Raw genomic sequence first — 6,260 nt, 5'->3', positions numbered from 1 at the left:
TTGACGCAGCAACAAAAAGTTTATCAGAGCAATATCATAACCAGAGCAGTAGGAAGAATGTTAGGAGAATTAAACTGTCAAGTCAAATGAATCAAACTCGTGTGTCTCTCTTCTTTGTCGGGCTGTTTGGTTTGTGATTCGGGAGCCCTTTTTTGCTGGGCTATTTTTGTTTTTTTATGTGGCCTCCTCGTTGAAGTGGAAGAGATAGGCTCTGTACCTTGTATCTACGTATATATCTCCCATTGCCACTCTCTTGACCTCACACATTCGCTAATTCTTTCTCTTTCGGTGAGCGATGCGAGGAGAAGAAGGGGGCTAGTGACTGAGATCAATTATCATTCTCGCGAAGAAGAGACGGCAGGCAATGGTGATGAGCGAGTGTCTTGTCTCCTTATCCTTAGGATCCACTTTTGTTCCAGTTGCAAGTCCACCCCTGACATGAAGCTAAGCCCGACCCATTTTTTTGTCTCAGTTGCAAGTCCACCCTCGACATGACCACTAAAAGTTTTGGAGACAAAAATGTCGGTTGTTGATTCACATCCCGTCTTAAAAAGATGGCCTAACTGCTAGCAGATCATCCCATTTTGGCAAGTCTATCAAAAGTGATCTATTTTGGATGCAAACCATACTTTACAATTATATATGTTTATGTTAAATCTATAAGGTATGAAAAGTGCAAGAGTCCTTAGTTATCTCAATCTTTGTTGTATGCATGTGCCCAAGGGCCTAGAGTGATTATTCAAGCACTCAAAGAACCACTATTTTGCATCTCGTGGGCGCAAATATGCAACCAAATGGCAAACAATCGTAGCTTGCATTTGGTGTGGTAGAATGCTTGAGAAAATAGGTATGAAATAAAGTTTGTTTCACATTTTTCTCAATATCTATCCCCTCATGATTTGACCAACAAAATGTAACTTACACGCAACAAATATTAAATTTGAACGTATATACTATTGTCAAATCAATAGTCAAAAGTAGACTCAAAATACTAGGGGACTTGTAAAGCGTTCTGGATTGAGTATCACATTGCGTACTATGAAATCATGCACGCCTCTATCTTGCTACACATTTTTTTATTCCCACTGTTTATGCATCCACTCTTCAGTAGATATTTCACACCTCACTTGTTGCTTGCTCCTGCGAGGGGTGCACGAGTAGACATCTTCATAGAAACATCATTATGACATGTATGATACATGTAACCCTCGTATCATATGTTTCTTGATCGGTGAACGGAGAAATAGGGCATTTCTTCCGGAACAAACGGGGACTCAGGCAGGGGGACCCGATGTCCCCTCTCCTGTTCAACTTTGTTGTCGATGCGCTGTCCGCGATGCTTCGGAAAGCAGCCGCAGCTGGCCATATCCAGGGGTTGGTAGGCCACCTCATTCCAGGGGGAGTGACGCATCTACAATACGCAGATGACACACTGCTTATGTTTCGCCCAGACCACCACAGTATTGCGTCGGTCAAGGCGATTCTTATCTGTTTAGAACTCATGTCGGGGCTCAAAATAAATTTCCACAAATGCGAGGTGCTCACGATGGGGGTTGAGCCGGAGGAGGGTAGGCGCATTGCTGATTTGCTCAACTGTAAGGTGGGTGATGAAGCCATGTACCTAGGGTAGGGTCATGGACCTGTCCAAGATACCCTCCCCGAGGACATCTCTAGAAGAAACCACCTATCAGTCGACTTAGAAGTATTCCACTTGACGGACTTGAAAACACTCGACCATGAAGCCAACCACTCGACCGCCAGGAGATCTAAAGTCAGTCTGCACACAAACGGTCGGTCATTAAGTAGCCTTTATGGTCATCATAGCACTTTATGTATGGCGTTACCAGTAACACCAGATCTTAATGTACCTTAAACCCTGCATAACTGAGGGCCGGAGGGGTCTGGCGGACTCTATATAAGCCACCCCCTCCTCAGTGTAAAGGGTTCGCACGCCTGTAACTCATACGCACATAATCCAGTCGACCGCCTCCGGGCTCCGAGACGTAGGGCTGTTACTTCCTCCGAGAAGGGCCTGAACTCGTAAACATCTTGCGTATACGACTACTCCATAGATAGGATCTTGCCTCTCCATTCCTACCCTCCTATTCTACTGTCAGACTTAGAACCACGACAGTTGGCGCCCACCTTGGGGTAGGTGTCTTAGCGACTTATTGGAGAAGTTGCAATTTTTCCGATCTCCTTCATCATGGTTTCAGGCGGAGTTTTGGTTGAGGGCCGCGAGATCCGTCTCGGCGCGCTCACGTTCATCGCCGATGACTCCGCTTGGCTTCAGGAGGCTCCACTCGACATCGACGCGCTCCCCGTCCGCGGGGCGACGTATTTTCGCGTGTGCTTCCGCGGCGTCCTCCCGCGGCAACCGTTGACCCAGTATCGGTCGGCCCCTGTGTCATCCTCCCTCCCTGTTTCCCGTCGGCGCAAGCGCTCCGATCGGTCGAGGCTTCAGCGATGGGTGAGGCATGCGGTGTCCCGCCAATCGGCCACCCCCCAAGTCGCGGCGATTGAGCCCGATGAATCTCTCTACGGCCTGTTCGACCTGTCGACTGGCTTCGCAGAGACTGCATCCGAGTGCGACAGCAGTGATCCAGCAGCGGAGGTGCTGATGGTCAATGGTCCATGCAGTCCTCCTGGCTTTCCCCGCGCCGACGGAGGCGACGGCGGAGGCGATCCGGCGCTGGCCCATGAAGAGTATCAACCTGAGCCCCTCACTTCGCTGCAGAGGGAAGAACTTCGCCGCTGGAATATGGATGCGCTTCACACTTCTATAGTTGGAGAAACCCCCGAGGCTCGGGCCTTAGAAGATGAGCGCTTGGCCAACTTAGCTGAGCGCACTCAACTGGAGAACCTCCAGCGAGCACTCAACGAGCGTGCGCGGCAACGGGTTCCAGACTCCAGTCGACGTCAACTTTTTCCACCACCGACTCAGGTATATCAAACTCCGATTCAGAATCTAGCAGCTGCAGCCCGTATAGCAGAGTCAATTCAGCCTTCCCAGTCAGAGGCTGGCAGAGGCTTGCTACAGATTAGAGATTTACTCCGGGCAGCAGGAGATCAAAATTTAGCCGTATCGCAGTCGCGGAATAGGATTCATAGCAGATCCGTCGCTGCGAATACAGTCCAGTCGGCCCATAGTCCAAGATCGCCCCCGAGGCGTGAGGAACGTGGAGGCCGGTGCGATGATTAGTACAAGAACCGTGAGCAGTATGATCACCGATTCGATCGTGATGATCGATGTCGAGTGCCCACCCCTCCCCCAAGGGGTGGATCGTACACACCTCGACAGCAGGATGACAGACGCCAGCACAGTGTTGGGCAAAGGATTCCAGTCGACCCCAGAGAACCAGGCTTTGATGCGAGATCCATTATCGTTCAAGGTTTGGTCGACAGGAACAGAGCTCACCGGGAAGGTCATGACAGAGATATACCCACCAGCAGCAGAGTACACGTCTCAGGACCAGAGTGTTTCAGCAGAGCCATCAGAGCCGCGGTGATTCCTCCCAACTTCAGGTTGGCGACTGGAGTCAGTAAGTTCACTAGCGAGTCCAAGCCTGATACTTGGCTTGAGGACTACCGAGTGGCTGTTCAGATTGGCGGCGGCAACGATGAGGTTGGCATGAAACATCTGCCCCTTATGTTGGAGGGTTCGGCCAAAGCATGGTTGAATCAGTTGGCACCCAACAAAATTTACACTTGGGAAGATCTTGCCCGAGTGTTTGTCAGAACATTTGAAGGAACTTGCAAGTGACCAGTAGGGTTGACAGAGCTGCAATCTTGTGTGCAAAAGTCTAATGAAACTCTGAGAGATTACATCCAGAGATGGATCACATTGCATCACACGGTAAAGAATGTATCCGATCACCAGGCAGTCTGTGCCTTCAAGGAAGGCGTTAAGAACAGAGAGTTGAGTCTGAAATTTGGTCGAACCGGAGACATGACCCTTAGTCGAATGATGGAGATTGCCACCAAGTATGCCAATGGTGAAGAAGAAGATCGGCTCCGGAGTAGCAAGTACAAGTCAGCCGCTCATGAAACTAGTGGAGGGAACTCCAGTCGGAAGCAGAAGCGGAAAGCCGAGCCAGCTGCTCCTGGGGAAGCCTTGGTCGTGACTCAAGGAAAGTTTAAAGGGAAACCCAAAGGGTCTTGGAACCCTAAGAAGGTGAAGGACAAGGAAGGGAATGACGTGATGGATTTGCCGTGCCACATCCACACGAAGAAAGATGAAGAGGGTAAATTCATTTACCCAAAACATACCACTCGACAGTGTCGGCTCCTGATCCAGCAGTTCCAGGGGAAGCAACCCAAAGATAAGGAGAAGGATTCGAACAAAGTTGAAGACAAAGAAGATAGTGATGATGGATACCCCCAGGTCAATTCCACCCTGATGATTTTTGCTGATGTAGAAATCAAAAGTCGATTGAAAGTTATAAACCGAGAGGTGAATATGGTTGCTCCGGCGACACCCAGTTATCTGAAATGGTCCCGGACTGCCATCACATACGACCAGTCCGATCATCCGACGCACATAGCCACCCCTGGGAGGCAAGCTTTGGTGGTCGACCCAGTCGTCGAGGGCACTCGACTGACTAAAGTCTTGATGGATGGTGGCAGTGGCCTGAATATATTGTATGCAGAGACGCTGAAAGGGATGGGCATTCCGATGTCCAGACTCAGTACCAGCAACATGAGTTTCCACGGAGTCATTCCTGGAAAGAAGGCTGAATCACTCGGCCAAATTTCTCTTGATGTGGTTTTCGGTGATTCCAAGAATTACCACAAAGAAAAGTTGACGTTTGAAGTTGTGGATTTCTAGAGTGCTTATCACGCTATTTTGGGCAGGCCAGCTTATGCGCGTTTCATGGCTCGACCATGTTATGTGTACCTCAAATTGAAGATGCCTGGTCCCAAAGGTGTGATCACCATTACTGGCAACCGGAAGAAGGCAGAAGAGTGCTTTCAGAAGGGCTCAAAGATCGCCCATCCTCAGATGGCAGTGGTAGAGCTGCAGGAATACCAGAAAACTGCAGATCCGAGTGACTTGTTGTGAGCCAAGAAGCCTGCTACGGAATCAGCATTTCAGTCGTCCGGTGAGACAAAGCCGATTCACATTCACCCGACCAAGCCCAGTGCTGCTCCGACCCATATTTCTACAACACTCGATTCCAAATAGGAAGAAGCGCTCATCCAGTTCCTCCATGAGAACTAGGACATCTTCGCATGGAAGCCTTCAGACATGCCGGGTGTTCCCAGGGGACTGGCTAAGCATCGACTATGAGTTGACTCAAAAGTGAAACCTGTCAAGGAGCATCTTCGACGGTCCGCCGTCCAGAAGAGAAAGGTCATTGGCGAAGAGGTGGCTCGGCTCTTAGCAGCGGAGTTTATCCGAGAGATTTACCACTCCGAGTGGCTCGCCAATGTTGTCATGGTCCCCAAGAAGGACAAGTCACTTCGCATGTGCATTGATTTCAAACATATCAATCGGGCCTGCCCGAAAGATCATTTTCCTCTCCCCCGCATTGACCAAAGTCGACTCGACTGCGGGATGTGAGTGCCTGTCTTTTTTAGACGCCTATTCCGGTTACCATCAGATCCGTCTGTATGGACCCGACGAGATCAAAACAGCTTTCATCACTCCATTCGGATGCTTCTGTTATGTCACCATGCCATTCGACCTCAAGAATGCCGGAGCCACGTTCATGAGGATGATTCAGAAGTGTTTACTCACTCAAATCAGTCCGAATGTGGAAGCATACATGGATGATATTGTGGTCAAATCACGGAAGGGTTCCGACCTGTTGACTGACCTTGCTGAAACATTTGCCAACCTCGGGAGGTATGATATCAAGCTCAATCCATCAAAGTGCACATTCGGAGTTCCTGGCAGAAAGTTACTCGATTTTCTTGTTTCCGAACAAGGAATCGACGCCAACCCAGAAAAAGTTGGTACCATACTCCGAATGAAACGCCCTGTGCGCGTGCACGATGTCCAGAAGCTTACTGGATGTTTGGACGCTATAAGTCGATTCATCGCTCGTCTCGGTGAAAAGGCATTGCCTCTTTACCGACTGATGAAGAAGTCAGACAAGTTCGAGTGGACCCCGGAAGCTGATGCAGCGTTTGCAGAGCTAAAAGCCCTGCTCTCCACCCAGCCGGTGCTTGCTGCTCCAATTAGCAAAGAGCCTTTGCTGCTTTACATTGCAGCCACAGGACAAGTCGTCAGTACAGTACATACAGTCGAGCGGGAA

The sequence above is a fragment of the Triticum dicoccoides genome, chromosome 5B, assembly GCF_002162155.2.
Source record: "Triticum dicoccoides isolate Atlit2015 ecotype Zavitan chromosome 5B, WEW_v2.0, whole genome shotgun sequence".
Taxonomy (NCBI): domain Eukaryota; kingdom Viridiplantae; phylum Streptophyta; class Magnoliopsida; order Poales; family Poaceae; genus Triticum; species Triticum dicoccoides.
Note: the sequence above shows the minus strand (reverse complement) of the source record.